General features: G+C 39.4%; 1 protein-coding gene across 1 annotated transcript in view; it reads left to right on the forward strand.

Moving 5' to 3' along the window:
• The window catches only part of N6AMT1 (N-6 adenine-specific DNA methyltransferase 1), a 78,511-nt gene that overhangs the window by 41,400 nt on the left and 16,248 nt on the right, over positions 1-20,863 (forward strand). The window lies entirely within an intron of this gene.

Here is a 20,863-nt window from a genome sequence, read left to right on the forward strand (position 1 = left end):
TTAATAAAATTCCTAATGAGAAATTCAAACAATTAAAACTTACCAAATTGACCACTATGGAGGATATATATGCTTGATATTTGTGTATATGTATTATGTTTAAATGTGTATATATATATATATATATATATATAATTCTTTTGTCATTTCTCTTATTGCTTCACATATTGGAAGTAGGTATTATATAACCCCTAAATAAGCAATAGATTATTAAAACTTTGACTTAAAAACAATCACACCTGTAATATGCTCTAATAGTGCATATAAATGTATGTTTTATTTTTGAGCATTTTAAAATTCAGATTCCCTTAAAATTTCTTAAAAACACTAATTTCACATTATGCGGCTTCCCAGTCCTGAATTACACATTTTACTGCTATGTGAAGCTGGTTGCCCTTCGGAGAAATTGGCAAAGGATAATGGCATGTAAAATACTGTTCATTTCTCATTTCCCAACCATGAATAGTAATATCCACAGTATAAACATAAAATATACTCCTCAGACTTCACGTCCTCTGGCTTATCTGCACAGAAAATTTCATGTTTAATCAAGAAGATCTTTAACCTGAAAGGAGACCATGACATGCTTTAAAAGAGTAAAGAATTTTCTGGTTCTATCTTCCTACCTTTCTTTGCAAAAATAATTGGGTTCTGATTGAAGTTTGTTATTACTGAGTATGTCTTTTTTGGAAGAAGATCATTAGTTTTGAATTGCACATGCGCTACCTTTTCAGAATTCCCAGATAAGGACTTAATATGGTTTTGGATTGTAATCCGAATTATAATCACTACATGTCAAGGGAGGGACCTCGTGGGAGGTAATTGGATCATGGGGGTTGTTTCCCCCATGCTGTTCTAGGATAGCGAGTGAGTTCTCATGATTGCCTTTCTTCCCCTTCACCTTTGCCATGATTATAAGTTTCCTGAGGCCTCCTCAGCCATGCAGAACTGTGAGTCAAGTAAACCTCTTTCCTTTACAAATTACCCAGTCTCAGGTAGTATCTTTATAGCAGTGTGAAAATGGACTAATACAGGGCTGTGCATAATTTGTCTTTACAAAACACGTGTTGAAACCACATGTGTTTCAAGTTCATGAGGATACTATTAGTCTCACATAAGAGAAGACTCAGCCAATAGTGACTAGACAAAATGAACATTTACTTTTCTTATTTAAAGGAAGTCTAAATATAAGTAGTTACAAAGTTATAGTTCAACAATTTTATCAAGACCAAACTGTCTATCTTCCTATTCTTCCATCTCCAGTAATTTGATGCTATCTCCCATTGTAGACTTCGGATAACAACTGCACACTTAGCAGCAGGTTTTTGCATATCCATCTCCAAAGTTAGGCAAAGGGACCCTCCTAACTAATATCTACCTGATTCTCTGTATACAACCAGAGGAGGAAATCTTCCCAGTTGCTTACTGGGATATTCTACCTTTGTCTCATCATTCATAACCAGGTCCCATGATCACCTGAAATAAATCATTGGCAAAAGGAAATGTGACTACTAGCACTAGCTTAGACTAGCCAAGATTTATCCTCTGGGACTGGGCACATTGTTGCTGAACAAAACTCGGCTTCTGTTAGGCGGGGAGAAGGAGTAATGGCTTTGGGTAGGCAATCAACAGTGACTGCCACATGAGCAAATACTTTCCAGGTATCGTCTGGTTCTACCCTCTACAAGTCATCAGGAAGGAACAGTAGAAAGCACAATCAAATACTATCAGGCCAGTTGCTAACAAGCATCCAATTATTTCATGGCATCTGTTGATAGTCTGAGAAGTTAGGATATTAGTTCATGTGTTCAGTAGAAATACAGCTAAATCAACAAAGGGTGAGAGAGGTAAATGTTTAAGGAAATATAGACAAGAAATTATCTCAATCTTTTATTAATAGTGTATAGAAAACTGAGTTATGTAGTTATATATGTGATATAATAAGATATAATTTTATATGAATAAATAATGTAATATAATGGTACCAGTAACATCCACGGAACACTTTAGGCTAGCCATTATGTCAAGTGCTTGATATGCATGTTGCTGTTTAATCTTCACAATTATCCTTTGAGATAGTGTGTCAGGCATCTATCCCTAAGACCCACCCCAGGTTCAGTGACTTTCTAGAAGGACTCATAGAACTCAGAAGTTGTAATAGTTACAGTTACAGTTTATCGTAGTGAAAGGATATACAGCAAAATCAGCAAAGGGGATAGGCACATGGGACTAAATCCAAAGGAAAGCAGCCTCAAGCTTCCAAGAGTCCTCTCCCAGTAGAGTTGCACAGAATGTGCCTAATTCCTCCAGCAATGAGTTGAGACAAGTGTGAAATGTTGTCTTTCAGCAGGGCTCTCCTAGCCTAGGAGTCTAAGGGTTTTTGTTTTTATTTTTTATTTTTCCATAAATTATTGGGGTACTGGTGGTATTTGGTTGCATGAGTAAGTTCTTTAGTGGTGATTTTGTGAGATTTTGGTGCACCTGAGCAGTATACACTGCACCATATTTGTAGTTATTTATCCCTCATCCCCTCCCACTCTTCCCTGCAACTCCCTAAAGTCCATCGTATAATTCTTATGCCTTTGCGTCCTCATAGCTTAGCTCCCACATATCAGTGAGAACATATGATGCTTGATTTTCAGTTCCTGAGTTACTTAAAATAACAGTCTCCAATCTCATCCAGGTCACTGCAGATGCTGTTAATTCATTCATTTTTATGGCTGTGTAGTATTCCATCATATATATAATATATATATATATAATATATATAATATTTATGTATATATATTATATATATATGTATCTATCACACTGTCTTCATCCATTGATTGATGGGCATTTGGGTTAGTTCCACGATTTTGCGATCGAAAAATGTGCTGCTATAAACATGCTTGTGCAAGTGTCTTTTTTGAATAATGACTTCTTTTCCTCTGAGTAGATACTCAGTAGTGGAATTCTGGATCAAATGGTAGTTCTACTTTTAGTTCCTTAAGGAATCTCCATACTGTTTTCCATGGCAGCTGTACTAGTTTACATTCCCACCAACAGTGTAGAAGTGTTCCCTGTTCACCGCATCCATACTAATATCTTCTGTTTTTTGATTTTTTGATTATGGACATTCTTGCAGGAGTGAGGTAGTATCGCATTGTGGTTTTGATTTGCATTTCCTTGATCATTAATGTTGAGCATTTTTCACTTTTGTTGGCCATTTGTGTATCTTCTTTTGAGAATTGTCTATTCATGTCTTTATCCCACTTTTTGATAAGATCGTGTTTTTCTTAGTTGAGTTCATTGTAGATTCTGGATATTAGTCCTTTGTCAGATGTATAGATTGTGAAGATTTTCTCCCACTTGTGGGTTGTCTGTTTACTCTGCTGACTGTTCCTTTTGCCACGCGAAAGCTCTTTAGTTTAATTAGGTCCCAGCTATTTATGTTTGTTTTTATTGCATTTGCTTTTGGGTTCTTGGTTATGAAATTCATGCCTCAGGCAATGTCTAGAAGGGTTTTTCCCATGTTATCTTCTAGAATTTTTATAGTTTCAGGTCTTAGGTTTAAGTACTTAATACAACTTAAGTTGATTTTGCATAAAGTGAGAGATGAGGATCCAGTTTCATTCTCCTACATGTGGCTAGCCAATTATCCCAGCACCATTTGTTGAAAGGATGTCCTTTCTCCACTTTATGTTTTTGTTTACTTTGTCAAAGATCATTTGGCTGTAAGTATCTGGGTTTATTTCTGGGTTCTCTCTTCTGTTCCATTGGTCTTTGTGCCTATTTTTGTACCAGTACCATGTTGTTTTGGTAACTATGGCCTTACAGTATAGTTTGAAATCAGATAGTGTGATGCCTCCAGATTTGTTCTTTTTGCTTGGTATTGCTTTGGCCCTGCAGGCTCTTTTTTGGTTCTGTATGAATTTTGGAATTGTTTTTCTAATTCTGTGAAGAATGATGGTGGTATTTTCATGGGGATTGCATTGAATTTGTAGATTGCTTTTGGCAGTATGGTCATTTTCACAATATTGATTTTACCTATCCATGAGCATGGGATATGTTTCCATTTGTTGATGTTGTCTATGATTTCTTTCAGCAGTGTTTTATAGTTTTCCTTGTAGAGGTCTTTTGAGTCCTTTGTTAGATATATTCCTAAGTATTTTATTTTATTTTTGCAGCTATTGTAAAAGGGGTTGTGTTCTTGATTTGATTGTCTGCTTGATAGCTGTTGGTGTATAGAAGAGCTACTGATTTGTGTACATTAATCTTGTATCTGGAAACTTTGCTGAATTCTTTTATCAGTTCTAGGAGCTTTCTGGAGGAGTCCTTAGGGTTTTCAAGGTAAACAATCATATTGTTAGCAAACAGTGACAGTTTGACTTCTTTACTGATTTGAATGCCCTTTATTTCTTTCTCTTGTCTGATGGCTTTGGCTAGGACTTCCAGTACTACGTTGAAGAGGAGTGGTGAGAGTGGGCATCCTTGCCTTGTTCCTGTTCTCAGAGGGAATGCTTTCAACTTTTACCATTCAGTATTAAGTTGGCTGTGAGTTTGTTGTAGATGGCTTTTATTACATTAAGGTATGTCCCTTGTATGCTGATTTTGTTGAGAGTTTTAACTATTAAGGGATGGTAGATGTTGTTGAATGCTTTTTCTGCATCTATTGAAATGATCATGTGATTTTCGTTTTTAATTCTGTTTATCTGTTGTATCACATTTATTGACTCACATATGTTAAACCATCCCTGAATCCCTGGTATGAAACCCACTTTATCATGGCAGATTTATATATATATATATATATATATATATATATATTTTTTTTTTTTTTTTTTTTTGAGACGGAGTTTTGCTCTTGTTGCCCAGGCTACAGTGCAATGGCATGATCTCGGCTCACCACAACCTCTGCCTCCCAGGTTCAAGCAATTCTTCTGCCTTAGCCTCCGGAGTAGCTGGGATCACAGGCATGCGCCAACAGGCTTGGCTAATTTTGTATTTTTAGTAGAGACACGGTTTCTCCATGTTGGTCAGGCTGGTCTCGAACTACCGACCTCAGGTGATCCACCTGCCTCAGCCTCCCAAAGTGCTGGGATTTCAGGTGTGAGCCACTGTGCCTGGCCCTAGATCTTTTTTATATGTTGTTGGATTCAGTTAGTATTTTGTTAAGGATTTTAGCATCTATGTTCATCAAGGATGTCGGTCTGTAGTTTTCTTTCTTTTTTTTATTTTTTATTTTGAGACAGAGTCTCACTCTGTCACCCAGGCTGGAGTGCAGTGGTGCTATCTCAGCTCACTGCAAGCTCCGCCTCCTGGGTTCATGCCATTCTCCTGCCTCAGCCTCCAGAGTAGCTGGGACTACAGGCGCCCGCCACCAGGCCTGGCTAATTTTTTGTATTTTCAGTAGAGACAGGGTTTCACTTTGTTAGCCAGGATGGTCTTAATCTCCTGACCTCGTGATCCGCCTACCTTGGCCTCCCAAAGTGCTGGGATTACAGGTGTGAGCCACCGCGCCCGGCCTGTAGTTTTCTTTTTTGGTTATGTCCTTTCCTGGTTTTGGCATTAGGGTAATGCTACCTTTATAGAATGAATTAGGGATGGTTCCTTCTTTCTTTATCTTGTGAAATAGTGTCAAAAGGATTGGTACCAATTTTTCTTTAAATGTCTGGTAGTATTCTGCTGTGAATCTGTTAGGTCATGGGCTATTTTTTTGTTGGCAGTTTTAAAATTGCCATTTCAATCTCGCTGCTTGTTATTGTTCTGTTCAGGGTATCTAATTCTTCCTAATTTAAGCTAGGAGGGTTCTATTTTTCCAGAAATTTATCCATCTATTCTAGGTTTTCTAGTTTATATGTGTAAAGGTAAAGGTGTTCATAGTGGCTTTGAACGATCTTTTATATTTCAGTGATGTCAGTTGTAATATCTCCTGTTTTGTTTCTTAGTGAGGTTATTTGGATTTTCTTTCTTCTTTTCTTGGTTAATCTTGCTAATGGTCCATCAATTTTATTTATCTTTTCAAAGAGCCAGCTTTTTGTTCATTTATCTTTTGTATTTTTTTTGTTTCAATTTCCTTTAGTTCTGCTCTGATCTTGGTTATTTCCTTTCTTTGCTGGGTTTGAGTTTGGTTTGTTCTGTTTCTCTAGTTTCTTGAGGTGTGACCTTGGAGTGTCAGTTTGTGCTCTTTCAGTCTTTCTGATGTAGGTGTTTAGGGATATGAACTTTCCACTCAGCACTGCCTTTGCTGTATCCCAGTGGTTTTGATAAGTGGTATCATTATTGTCATTCAGTTCAAAGAATTTTTAAATTTCCATCTTAATATCATTTTTGACCCAGTGCTCATTAAGGAGCAGGCTATTTAATTTCCATGTATTTGCTGGCTTTGAAGATTCCTTTTGGAGTCGATTTCCAGTTTTATTCCACTGTGGTCTGAGAGAGTGCTTGACATAATTTTAATTTTCTTAAATTTATTAAGGTGCATTTTATGGCCTATTATATGGTCTATCTTGGAGAAAGTTCTATGTGTTGTTGAATAGAATGTGTATTCTGCAGTTGGATGAACTGTTCTGTATGTATCTGTTAAGTCCATTTGTTCCAAGGTATAGTTTAAATCCATTGTTTCTTTGTTGACTTTCTGTCTTAATGACCTGTCTAGTGCTGTCAGTGGAATATTGATGTCCCCTACTATTATTGTGTTGCTGTCTATCTCATTTCTTAGGTCTATTAGTAATTGTTTTATAAATTTCGGAGCTCCAGTGTTAGGTGCATATATTTTCAGATTTATGATTGTGGTATTTAGGGTTTAGGACTGTGATATTTTCCTTTTGGACAAGGCCTTTTACTATTATATAATGTTTCTCTTTGTCTCTTTTAACTGCTGTTACTTTAAAGTTTGTTTTGTCTGATACAAGAATATTTATACCTGCTTACTTTTGGTTTCTATTTGCATGAAATGCCTTTTTTTAACCGCTTTACTTTAAGCTTATGTGAGTCCTTATGTGTTAGCTGAGTCCCCTGAAGGCAGCAGATGGTTGGTGAGTTCTTATCCATTCAGTGGTTCAGTATGTTTTAAGTGGAGCATTTACATAATTTACATTCAATGTTAGTATTGAAATGTGAGGTACCATTGCATTCACTGTGCTCTTTGTTGCCTCTATACTTTGTTTTTTTGTTTTTTTCTTTTTGCTTTTTAGCTTGTATTTTTGTTTTATAGGTCCCGTGTGATTTATGCTTTAAAAAGGTTCTGTTTTGATGTGTTTCCAGGATGTTTTTTCAAGATTTAGAACTCCTTTGAGCAGTTCTTGTAGTGGTGGCTTGGTAATGGCGAATTCTCTTAGCATTTGTTTGTCTAAAAAAGACTATCTTTCCTTCATATATGATGCTTAGTTTTTCTGGATACAAAATTCTTGGCTAATAATTGTTTTGTTTGAGGAGGCTGAAGATAGGGCCCCAATCCCTTCTAGCTTGTAGGGTTTCTGTTGAGAAATCTGCTGTTAATCTGATAGGTTTTCCCTTGCTAGGTTACCTAGTGCTTCTGTCTCGCAGCTCTTAAGATTCTTTCCTTCGTCTTAACTTTGGATAAGCTGATGACAGTGTGCCTAGGTGAAGATCTTTTTGCGATGAATTTCCCAGGTGTTCTTTGTGCTTCTTGTATTTACATGTCTATGTCTCTAGCAAGGCTGAGGAAGTTTTCCTCAGTTATTCCCCAAAATATGTTTCCCAAGCTTTTAGAATTGTCTTCTTCCTCAAGAACACTGATTATTCTTACGTTTGGTTGTTTAGCATAATCCCAGACTTCTTGGAGGCTTTGTTCATATTTTCTCATTTTTTTCTTTGTCTTTGTTGGACTGGGTTAATTTGACGACCATGTCATTGAGCTCTGAATTTCTTTCTTCTACTTGTTCAATTCTATTGCTGAGATTTTCCAGAGCATTTTGCATTTCTAAAAGTGTGTCCAAAATTTCCTGAATTTTTGATTGTTTTTCTTTAAGCCATCTATTTCCTTGAATATTTCTCCCTTTACTTCCTGTATCATTTTTTGGATTTCCTTGCATTGCCCTTTGCCTTTCTCTGGTCCCTCCCTGATTAGCTTAATAACTAACCTCCTGAATTCTTTTTCAGTTAAATCAGGGATTTCTTCTTGGTTTGGATCCATTGCTGGTGAACTAATGTGGTTTTTTGGGGGTGTTGAGCCTTGTTTTGTCATATTACCTGGGTTGGTTTTCTGGTTCCTTCTCATTTGGGTAGGCTCTGTCAAAGGGAAGGTCTAGGACTGAAGGCTGTTCAGGTTCTCCCACGGGTTGTTCCCTTGATGTAGTACTCTCCCCCTTTTCCTATGGATGTGACTTCCTGTGAGATGAACTGCAGTGATTGTTGTCTGTCTTCTGGGTCTAGCCACCCAGTTAGTCTACACAGTTGTGGGATGGTACTGGGGGTTTTCTGCACAGTGTCCTGTTATGTGAGCCATCTATGGGTCTCTCAGCCATGGATACCAGTGCCTGTTCTGGTGGAGGGGGCGTGGGGTGCAATGGACTCCATGAAGGTCCTTTGCCTTGGTGGTTCAATGCTGTTTTTGTGCTGGTTGGCCTTCTGCCAGGAGGCAGCATTTTCCAGACAGCATTAGCTGTGGTAGTATGGGGAGGAACTGGTGGTGGATGGGGCCCTAGAACTCTCAAGATTATATGCCCTTTGTCTTCCACGACCAGGGTGGGTAGAGAAGGACCATCAGGTGGCAGCTGGGCTAGGCATGTCTGAGTTCAGGCTCTCCTTGGGTAGGTCTTGCTGCAGCTACTGTAGAGGATGGAGGTGAGATTCCCAAGCCACTGGAGTTGTCTACCTAGGAGGATTATGGCTGCCTCTGCTGAGTCATGCAGGTTGTCTAGGAAGTAGGGGAAAGCCAGCAGTTACAGGCCTCACCCAGCTCCCATGCAAACTGAAGGGCCCGTCTCACTCCCACCATGCCCCCACCGCCAGATCCCCATTCATTTCCAGGTGGAGAGCAATACGGGTTTGAAAACCCGCCTCAGGCTACCCACCTCCACGCTGCGAAAGAAAAGGGCTTGGGTCTTGCCTTGCCTTTGGAGTCTGCAAACTGGATTTGTGTTCTCCCCTGACTTCTGGCCAGGAGGCTTCTCCCCCCATTCTAATTGTTACAAAGTTCAGCTAGAGATTTCCTTCTCCCTGTGTAGTTTTATCCCCTGCTCCTCTCCTGTTGGATCCCTGTGGTGACAGGCAGGCATGGCCTGCTAGGGGACCCAGTGAGCTCCCAGAGCCTTTCTGCCGCTTCCTCTGCCCCTGAATTTCACTCAGCTCTCCAGATTGACTCAGCCTCAGGTAAAGTAAGAAACTTCTCCTGCAAACAGACCTTCAGCTTCTCCAGTGAGAGTGTGAGTTCAGGAAAGGAGGCTCTCCCTTTTCCACTTCCAAGTTTGGGGCACTCACAGTTTTGGGGGGGTCTCCCAGGTCCTGTAGGAGCTGTCTGCTTCCTTCAGAGGGTCTGTGGGTCCTCTCGGGATTGCTGGGTTGTTCTTGCAGTCGATCTGGAGCTAAAATTCACAATGCAAGCCCTTGCACACTGCTGTGTCTGGAGCTACAATCTAGTCCTACCTCCCATCTGCCATGATTGAGCGAGTCTGGGGTTTTTATTGGGGATCTTTCACATAGGCACATGACTTGTGCCATTGAAGCTCCAGCCTCCCAGAAGCAAGCATAAACCACGTTGCACAAGTATCCAGACAAACTGGTATAGTATGGCTCAAGAACCCATGTGAGAAAAATACTCTTAGTTCTTGGAACATTCTAACAGTTTAATTCCCAGAAGCTGGTCAAAGAGCAGTCATGAAAACAGGCCTTTCTTGGGAATGTGCAAGGTTTGAACAATTCAGCCCTGCTGAGTTAACTCTTTTTTGCACAGGTAGATATCATTGCTATACCCATTTTACAGATGAGGAAGCAGAGACTTAAAAAAGTTCAGTGACTCACTGCAAATGTAGTGAGAAAACGATAGAGGCAGGATTCAGTCCAACCTTGCCTGGCCTTGTCCAAACCTGAGCTTGTAACTCCAAAGTCCGTACTTTTCCCTAAACATGGGCGTATGTGGCCTCTTTCCATAAATGTAGAAAAACATTTTTACATTAAAAACCTCACAAAGTTAGAAATTTCAAAATGGTAGAGCCAAAAAAGAGGGATAATGTAATTTATGTTTGTTTAGTTGAAAGATAGTTTCCGTTTAGTTAAAGCACTGGCATGTACCTGGTAAGTCATTCTTGGTCTTGGACATGTTCTTAGGAGTCATTGAGAAAGATCTTGAGATTATGTAACTGCCATTACTGGATTTGTCACATCCATCTGTTTATGTTTATGTCTCTGCTGTAAAATTATTAGGGCACAGTACTTCTAGGAATGAAAAGATGTGATGTCACCTGCCACTTGGCACATCTCCACATCACATCTCTGGAGCCTGTGGTTGCTTGGCCTTGTGTAGGCAAAGCTGTCAGCCCATAGACAAAGCTGGCTAAAATTCTGTGTGGTTTTATTTCTTTCTATAAGTGGCTTTGTTTCTTTCTGATCAGATATTCTTTTACATAGAGGAGGGTAGTAGAAGCATGGACCTGAGACAGACAATACTACCAACTGGAAACAGCCAGAGAGAAGACTCAGGACCAAAAAGCCAGTTTTAAGTCTTGACTAATTTTATGACTTCAGACAAGTCACTCACCTTTTCTGAGTGTTAGTTTCCTATCTATAAAATAAAAAATGCTAATGCCTACCTACTAGGTTGTTATGAAGACCAAATGAGATAATGTGTTAAAGTAACTAATTCAATACCTAGCACAGATAGGCACCTACATAAGACAAAGTCTTTAGCTCAATACCTAGTGCATGGGTGTTACTCCAGAAATATTAGCTGAGTCTGAATTAGAGTTCCTTCAGAGCAGGCACTCAATTCATCATTGCTGTTTGAACATACGTATCAATACACGAATGGGTATGGTTAACTTAGTAGTCTGTATGTAGGGCAACACTTATATGTTAAATCCTCTAGTAATGGATAAGTGAGATAAGCCAAATCTTTAGACTATGAGTATTTGTCACACAGGTTGTGAGAATGGGAGAGTTAATGGTTCTTAGGTGGAACATGATGTTTAGAGAGAGTTTTAACTCTGAATATAGGAGGAGCTAGATCAGAACAATCTTCTCAATTTATATCATAATACAAGTTCTTTGTTGCAGCAGAATCTACCCTCAATTCAATGATTCATTTGTTAGTTTACTACTGCTATTAAATTTGTGTTCAAAAGAGCTCAAGTGTTTCAACATTTTTGCTTCCGGCTCTTATTACTAATTATTTACATCAATGGTAATGGAGACTCTTGGAGAGGGAGAGAGAAGAACAAGAAGACTCCAGGTAACAGAGACACACTCAAGACAGCTCCTGATTGTTATTTCCTCTCTCAACCCAGCTTTGTGATTGTATCACCTTTGGCTAAAACCACATCCTGAAACATGACTGTGCCTCTTTGTACTGCCTCAAGCATGTTTGCCCTACAGTGTGAGATCCTTTGCCCTTTCCAGAGAAGGATACTTAAGTCCAGTCCTGATAATAAGACAGAGTGACTCCAGGGAAAAATGCCTGGTGTCTGGGCTCTGCTCTGTTGGGTTTATGATGAAAAGCTGCAAATCAAAAAGCTTTATGTACAGTAATGGTGCTTTTAAAGTCTGAGAGTGCTACATAAATATACATTCCTTGTTAAAAAAATAGTAAATTCTCTTTAGCAGTTTGCTAGTATATTAAATTTTCCACCTCCTACAAATATGATATTTTAGTAAACAGTTATACTATATACCTTACAAAATCTGAATTAAACAGTGTTTTTTGTTTTCTGTCTTGTGTACATATAGTAAAAATGACACAGAATAGAAACAGCTATGGAACGTGAGTTGACAATACTCAGCATATAGGTATTAGGGACCTATCACTGTTTGAAAGGTGATACCGTTCTTTACTTTTTTTTTTTTTTTTTTTTTGAGATAGAGTCTCTCTCTGTCACCCAGGCTGGAGTACAGTGGCATGATCTTGGCTCGCTGCAACCTCTGCCTCCCAGGTTCAAGTGATTCTCCTGCCTCAGCCTCCTGAGTAGCTGGGATTACAGGCACCCACTACCACGCCCAGCTAATTTTTGTATTTTTAGTAGAGACGGGGGTTTCGCCATCTTGGCCAGGCTGGTCTCGAACTCCTGACCTCAAGTGATCCACCCACCTCGGCCTCCCAAAGTGCTGGGATTATAAGCATGAGCCATAGCTCCCAGCCAATACTGTTCTTCTTTGTGAGTTTTAATCACTAAGTTTCTTCTGTTTGTGTAGCCATGACACATGGCATCCCTCCTGCCCCTACAAATTGATTTCTACTCCTTTACTGAATAGCAGTGGTCCTGGGCTCATAAATCTACAAAGTGGAATCCAGAAGAAATCAGAATAAAAGACAATACATATTTAAAAAAATTTTCCACAGATGGATAAAATACTGATTTTCCATTTCCTTTCTGCCTTTAACCTTGTGTTCTTTTTATTCTTTTCTTTCTGCTACCCATCCTTTTTTTTTTTTTAAGATGGAGTCTTGCTCTGTTGCCCAGGCTGGAGTGCAGTGGCACGAACTCGGCTCAGTGCAACTTTCTCCTCCTGGGTTCAAGTGATTCTCCTGCCTCAGCCTCCCGAGTAGCTGGGATTACATGCGCCTACCACCATGCCCAGCTAATTTTTTGTATTTTTAGTAGAGACAGTGTTTCACCATGTTAGCCAGAATGGTCTCGATCTCTTGACCTCGTGATCTGCCCACCTTGGTCTCCCAAAGTGCTGGGATTACAGGCGTGAGCCACGCGCCCGGCCCCCATCCATATATTTTTTAAAATAAACAACATTTTGAAGATATTGTAGAGTCTGTTCTTACACTGGTATAAAGAGCTACCTGACCTGGATAATTTATGAAGAAAGTGGTTTAATTGACTCACAGTTCCATAGGCTGTACAGGAAGCATGGCTGGAAGGTCTCAGGAAACTTACCGTCATGGGAGAAGGTGAAGGGGAAGCAAGCACGTCTCACCATGGTAGAGCGAGAGAGAGAGTGAAGGGGGGGAAGTGCCACACACCTTTAAACATTTATCAGATCTCATGAGAACTTACTATCGCAAGAGCAAGGGAGAAATCTGCCCCCATGATCCAATTACCTCCCACCAGATCACTCCCCCAACATTGGGAATTACAATTTGACATGAGATTTGAGTGGGGACACAGAGCCAAACTGTATCAGATATTTTCTGCTGTAAGTGTCTGGATGTACCATACCCAGGGTTTTCAGTTTTAGATAACATAATTGTTATCTAATTATACAGATATAAGATATAAGATATATTCTCAGCCTGGAGGACTAGTCTCTGGCAAGAATTCAGGGAGACAAAATGTGGCTAAGGTCTTAGTGTAGGAAGAGCCCACCCTTCTCTGACTGGCAGCAGACAGATCTTCTCCCTCTTAGGATTCCATATTGGGAGTTGGGACCTCTGCCTACCATCTTTCCAGGAATTTTCTCCAAGTGAACAGGACATTTCATGGCAATTTGCCAGAATGAAACATGTTCATTATAATGGGTATCAATGAAATTTTCACTCTGATATGAACCACATCTTTTGTTTTCCAAAGTTTTAGAAACTAATAGAGAGTGTATGTTCTTGTAAACTAATTGGTCTAGGGAAAATACCTCTTTGAGAGGACATAATTAACTCTCCCTACCTAGATGTCTTAAAATCCATGGAGTTTTGTCTTAAAAAGAATTGCTGCAGCTGAGAATGGGATACTGCCTTAGTCTGTTTTGTGCAGCTGTAACAGAATACCTGAGACTGGATAATTTATAATGAACAGAAATTTATTGGTTCATAGTTCTTGAGTTGGGAAGTCCAAGATTGAGGCACTGGTATCTATCAGGGACCTTCTTGCTGTGTCATCTCATGGTGAAAGACATAGGACGTCAGAGGGGCAAAAAGAGGATGGGAGAGAGGAAAGGTGGCTGACCTTATTCTTTTATAAGGAACCTACTTCCACACATTCATCTATTCATAAGTGCAGAGCCCTCATGTTCCAATTACCTCTCATTAGGACCTACCTCCCAACAAACACTGTTGCATTAAAGGTTAAGTTTCCAACATATACTTTCTGAGGGACACATTCAAACCTTAGCAGATACCAAGGGGCAACTCACAACTAACAAGACTTGGGTAATGGTAGATGCCTAAGTGCTTACTGTGTAATTAGCAATTTCACTTGTTCTGAAGAAGCATTTCTCAAGAGACAGCTGCAGTCCATCTTCATCAAAATTGTTAAAAATGAAGATTGTTGAGGATCCCTCCAGGCCTTCAGAATTAGAAATTTTGAGAGGAGCTCTTGAAGTCAGCAATTTTTATAAATCCCCAGATGAACTTTAAACCCGCTAAAGTTTGAGAAACACCAGGAATGTAAAGGAATGCAGGTCTATTAAAAATTGTTAAAGCTCTTGTTAAAATCACTCATTTTCAGCCTGTCCTCTCCCTGCTTATAATTATCACTGTATATATAGTTTTATTAAATATTGCATTTATATTTTACAAAGAAAGATGCTATTCTAAGGCTTAATGAATTAAAAAAAACAGGTTGTTGCAGCTGAGTCAGTTTCTTTACAGAGATGGATATTTGTAAAGTGTTAGGTGGCTATTTGGGTGAAAGATTAACAAGCCCACTGGAAACTTTTGGAAGGTGAGCTGGCATGGAATTTTTGGAAGAAAGGGAACATTTTCTGACAGTGGTTGGTCAATGCAGAACTTTCAGATAGTAATGCATTGGCAGTCCAAGTGTCACCTTACCTTAGCTAAGTGTCACCAAAGTGCCTTTGGTCTGTTTGACCTGCTTAGTGTCTAGTAGCTTCTTAGTTTAGAAAAAACCGAAGGCTGATTCAATTTATTTACAAATGCGTTGTTCAGAACTGGTGCCACTATTATGAGTGTTCACCTAGTAGTTCTTAGAGCCTCATTTGTATTAGAGTTACCTACATTCTCTACTTCTTGTTGGCACGTGAAGCATTAAAATGAGGACTTCAAGGTCACTTTAGAGGAGAAAAGCCTCAATCAACTCCCCTCTTTCCTTAGCTTGAAATATCTCATGATAAGCCCAACATGTGCATCTAAATCCCACTGCTCCACCCCTTTCTCCCTACTTACTGTGTCATGGGTTTTTAAACCCTTGGAGTTGGGCACATCTGCACACAAATCCTGTTTCCATCACCTGTAGTCTGCAGGGTTGGATCAGGCTTTGTGGGTCTTAAGCTTATATAAGTTTTGAAATACTCTTTCAAAAATAGATAAGAAAATGTATGACCATGCAAACATGTTTCTAAGAACCCTTTCTGGAACCTTGGGAAAGCCTATGCTAGTGGAGGACCTGTAGCCTAAGCTACCAGGGGTAAGTTACCTGATACTCTACATTACATATACATATATAAGAATATAAATATACACACATACCTACATACATACCCCTCGAGAACTATGGGAATTGACAGAGATGATGTATACTGGCTCAGAGCAAGTTTTCGATAAATTGCAGCTATTGTGGTTAAGTCCCACAGAGATTGGTGCAAATAAAATGGTTGCAAATTATCAACTCAAATAAGGAAGTATTAAAAGCAGCATGCAATTTCTTCTAAGAACTCATCAAAGCAAAAACTAGATGCATGCAATTATAACAGTAGAATATAAATAATCAATATAGACATTCTAATAGTTCACTGCATAAGTTATTTCAACATAGTGGTTAAGATTTGAACATGAAGTGGACTGTCTGCATTCACTTCCTTGCCCCATCATTGACAGACCGAGGGTAGACTAGTTAATCCCACTGTGATTCATTTCCCCTTGATTTCTAAAGTGGAGAGAGCATGCTGCTTGTCACTCAGGGCTGAGGATTGAGTGGAGTAATGTGTGCAAAACACTAGTGTAGTGCCTGGCACATAGTAAGTATTCACTAAATGGTAGCTGTTGACAGTCTTAGAATCACAATAACATTTGATGTGACTCTGATCTCTCAGAAAAGCAACAATTATTTTTTTCCCAAAAGTGACTCAAACAAGAAGCTTCTGAGAAGGAAGGGCTTAACTCTGGTATCAAAAACAGTTAGTTGCACAGAGAATAATACAAGGCTGAGGAAAATTCTCTCTCTTCTGTGCTTCTCTGAGGTTGCATATATCCTTTTATTATAAAATGTCTTAGAGGTACTGCAATTACTTGTTAATTTGTCTGCTTGTTCTATTTGATTACAAATACCTATAAAGCAGTTCCATTAGACTTTGTAGCCTTTCTGCCTAGCATGGGGTCTGGCATTGAGATGGCACATCATAACTATCTGTTGAATGAAAGATTGAATGGATGGGCAAATTACTGTTTCTTCTGGCATTTTCTCCCAGGTTTTCTGGGAGATTTTCAATCTTCTCTACTCTGCTCTGAACTCCCACTTCGGCTCTGGGAGAATCTCCTCGTCGGATCCCTCTGTTTCAGCCTACTTACTGGATGACATGGCTCATTCCAGAAGGACATAGGGTACTTGCATTTTGAAGATGCTGGTTATGCCAGATTCTCCTTGATCATGAAGACTCAGCACACTGGGACACTCAATTCACTGAGGCTAAAGTTCATTATCATAGTGAATATTTTAAGTGTGATTGAGAAGATTATTTCTACATAAGCAGCATTTTGCAGGAATTAGTTGCTGGGAGGATGGATTAGTTCAGTGTTTGCTTTCGGATTTTGTGATGGTTTAGGTACTTTCCCTGGTGATGATCCTTGTTACTGTGAAACGTTTTCTGTTATTATTTTTATACCGTCTGTGGATAACGTTAGTGAAGAACATCTTAAACATCTCTCATGATTAGTAGGCTGTGTTCCTGTCAATAGTGGCCCTCATGCTCCCCATTCTGGTGGAATATTAATATTTGGTTATGAAAGAGATTTGAAATAACTCTGGCATGCTGGGAATGACACTAAGGATCTTAGGTGAAATCCACCTTCCCAACAGAGATATTCTTTCCCCAGATTTAAATGTCCTTTAGTGTTTTAGTCATTTTGAACTGTGTGTTCATTCCACTTAGCTTATTTTTGTGTGTGAAGGAAACCAAAAGAACATGGGAGACTCTGCTAATATTTACAAATGGGTTTTAGTTCCCCTACTGGTGTGTACTTATCAGGGCTCTTTAAGGCTATACTTACAATGAGACCTTAAGTGTGTGTGATGATTGTCAAAAGGCAGTGAGAGAGACTTCCATCTACGGGGTGTCTGGATGGTTCTGTTTGTGCTGAACTTTTCCACTTTCATGAGTTTAGAAAAACTGCAGGCCTGAGGAGTCATTTAACGTGTTTTGTCCATTTAAAGCAAATGCATTTCAGCATTTATAGACAATATTTCTGGGTGCCATTTTATCCTCTCTTGAAAGCTACAGGTTGCAATAAGCATCCTGGCTCTCTGCCTCGTTTTCCAGCTGGCTCCTCCTCTTCTCATGTGTGCTTTCTTTTCTTATGGCTGGAGCCAACTGACCCAGAGATGTAGGTGGATCTAGGCTGTAGTCTCCTAAGAGCACAATTATGGTGACCAGATGTCTTAGGACTGAGGGGTTTCTAGGCTCTGCACTTCCAGTGCTGAAGTAGGGAAATTCCTGGGAAAACTAGAATAGTTGGTCACCCAACTTTTATGGTTGTCAGGGGATCTTTAAAATTCCTAATTCAGGAACTCCAGTGACTGACCATTAAGTCTGTGCTCCTGAATGATTGCTTACGCATTGAATTTTGCCTTGTTCCTAAGGCCAACACCACACCTTGTACCCACATCCAGTAGAAAGATCTTGGTCATACTTCTTTAAGATGGAGCTCCTGTTTTGTTTATCTGCCTAGTACTCCAGATCCTCTTAGCCTGGTCCTGCCATCTTAGCTCAGATTTGCTCAGTGCTTTGAGTCCTGCCTTTGGTCCCTAGCTTATATCTCTGCCTAATGTGGCCTGCTAGCTCCCTGGTGCCAAGACATCACCTTCACACCTATTACTTATGCTCAGCTGAAAGTCTAGACTAGCACCCAGAGCAGTGGTTCTCAAGGTGTGATCCTGGGACCAACAGCATCAGCATCACATGGGAATGTTTTAGAAATGCAAATTCTGGGCCCCTCTCCAGACCTACTGAATCAGGAACTCTGGAGGTGGTGCCTAGCAATTTGTGTTTTAACAAGCCCTCCGGGGGTTGTAATACACACTCAAGTTTGAGAGCCTCTTCCGTAGGTCATGCACTGTGCCTCCCCAGCTGGACTTCAAAGCCTGAAGCCAAGTCTACCCACCTTCATGGATCTTTAGATTTTCTCACTCACTGCCCATTGCTGGCCTGGCTGATCTTCCTAACTAACCGTAAACTCCCATTCCTACATAGATGTTCAAAGCACTGTTTATTTCCACTGCTGATACGGACTGTCCAGTTTTACTCAAGACAGGAGTTAACTGGGCACAGGACTTTCAGTACTAAAACAGAACATTCTGGGCAAACTGGGAGGGATTAAAAACCCTAACTAAGCAAGCCTATTAATATATTCAGTGATGTTGCCTTATGGAGACAGAAAAATGGAGAAATAGAAGGAGGATTATTGACCCTTTAGGATATTCCCTTCTTTATAATAACAACAACAAAAAAGCCAAGAGGAAGACTGTCCATTATGGAGTGTGGATGGACTACTTATTTGAATAATTTTTAGTATTGAATAGGCTACATTTCAACTAGGACTGTTCAGAGACTCTCTATCTCTCTCTCTCTTTTTTTATTTCTGGGAAGCAACTCCAATGAAGTCAGAATTTTAGAAGGAATTTGTTGTGTGATCTCAGGCAAAGTACTAATCTTTTGCTTTATCTATAATTGGAATGCTAATACATTTTTCTTCTAATTACATTACAGCAGATGAATTGAAGATAAATGAAATTATGTGCTGTCTGTAAAAATTGTTTCTTGAATGGGTGCTATATAAATATGTAATTTTTAAAACAATGACAAACTCATACACACACACTTTTCAAAGAGAACATGAAGTCTTTTGCAAGATATGAGAGGAAATCAAAGGTAGTATCTGCCCACTTCAGATAGAAGTGATTTCTTCCTGTCATAAATTCTGATAGACCCTAAAGTCAAGAACCATGGTTCACAGCCTTGGATGCCCATTAGAGTCACATGTGGACTTAACAACAACCACAACAGCAACAACAACAACAACAACAATGACTGATGCTCAGGCTCCCCCTTACCCCAGAGGGTCTGATTTAATTGGTCTGCTGTGGTACTAGGTCATTGGTGGTCTTAAATTCACCAGGTGATTCAAATGTGCAGCCAGGTTTGAGAATCCTGAGTCTAGAGTAGTTCTCAAACATTACTCATAAGCATCATTTGGGAGAAGCTTATAAGCTTATAAGCTTACCTGAGGGTTCTGATGGAGATGATTGGCAGATCAGGTAACTTTTAGAAACCTTCTAGAAACCTTCAACTGTGACTTTTTTTTTTTTTTTTTTTTTTACAGTATGTAACACATGGTTAGTAGAGGGTTAACATATAGCAGGTACTTAACATGTGCTGAATGAAGTTTGCTGATTTATGTCCAAGAGACAATGATTTTAGCTCTTAGATTGTAGGGTGCTAGGTCCTAGGTTTTGCGGGCTACTTTTTAACTTATCTGTGTCTCAGTTAAGTCTGATACAGACAGGGTAATATAAGAGCTCAGTATACATCTCTATAGTGCTCAGATCCTTACCCAGCTGGAAAATGCCCCCACAGTAGGAAGATAACCCCACAGTAGGTTGTAACCCAGCTTTGTGTTTCAGTGTCTGAGATGATTCAGTGGAAACAGAGATCCCATGTAAACTTTAAACAAACAAACAAAAAAAGCACCAGCCAAAAGAAATTAGCAGAGCACACACTGTGATATCCAAATCTATGTTTTTATACAATGATTTTTCTTTCTCTTAGAACCTAATTTTTAGGCTCAGATTCAGCAAACCGTGATCTATTGAGTTTTCTAGGTGTTATCATGGACTCGGAGATGAAAATCCCCAGAGCACTTTGAGCTTTCCTGTTGAAAAATCACAACAGAAAAGCAAAGCCTTGGATATAAAATTGTCAAAAGCCTTTGGATATAAAATTGTCAACTTGGCAGTTTAACAAGGCCCACCCTGTTTGCAGCAAAAGGCCAAAAGTCCAAGACAAGCAAAGGCCTATAGCAATCACTTAACAGAATTAACCCTGCTGCCCTGTTCACATTACAGTGCATTTGTCAAGCTTGATAGCCATCTCTCTTCCTGGAGGAACTGACTTTTTTTTAGTTGACTTTTGTTTTCTGAGCCATGCCAACATTCCAGCCACATGAGAGAGCCTGAACAGATTTAAACCCCAAATTCAAAAATGCAAAGTACTATTTGTACTACAAACATATTACAGTTGTCAGCAAGCAGTACACAAACACGTTAGAAGGGGTGAATGGAAATTGAATGGACATTAATATCTGGGATTAGCCATCAGGTGGAATGCTACATTTCAGAAGGTCCATCTGAATTGTAATGGGCTTCCCAAAAGTTTATATATCAAGTCATTATGGCACAGAGCTTTGTTGATGCTAATTGCAGCAGCTCAGCTAGATAATTAAATATAACCTTCAGTAATAATTGGGGAAAGGAATGGCTCCAGCTGGAGTTCCGCAGCTTTTTCATAGCAAAGCTAGTCTAGCAATCTAACAATTACGAGGGCTCAGGGATATATACATGTATATATCTACATATATATATATATGTAGATATAT

This window comes from Hylobates moloch, unplaced genomic scaffold, assembly GCF_009828535.3.
Source record: "Hylobates moloch isolate HMO894 unplaced genomic scaffold, HMol_V3 SCAFFOLD_14, whole genome shotgun sequence".
Taxonomy (NCBI): Eukaryota; Metazoa; Chordata; class Mammalia; order Primates; family Hylobatidae; genus Hylobates; species Hylobates moloch.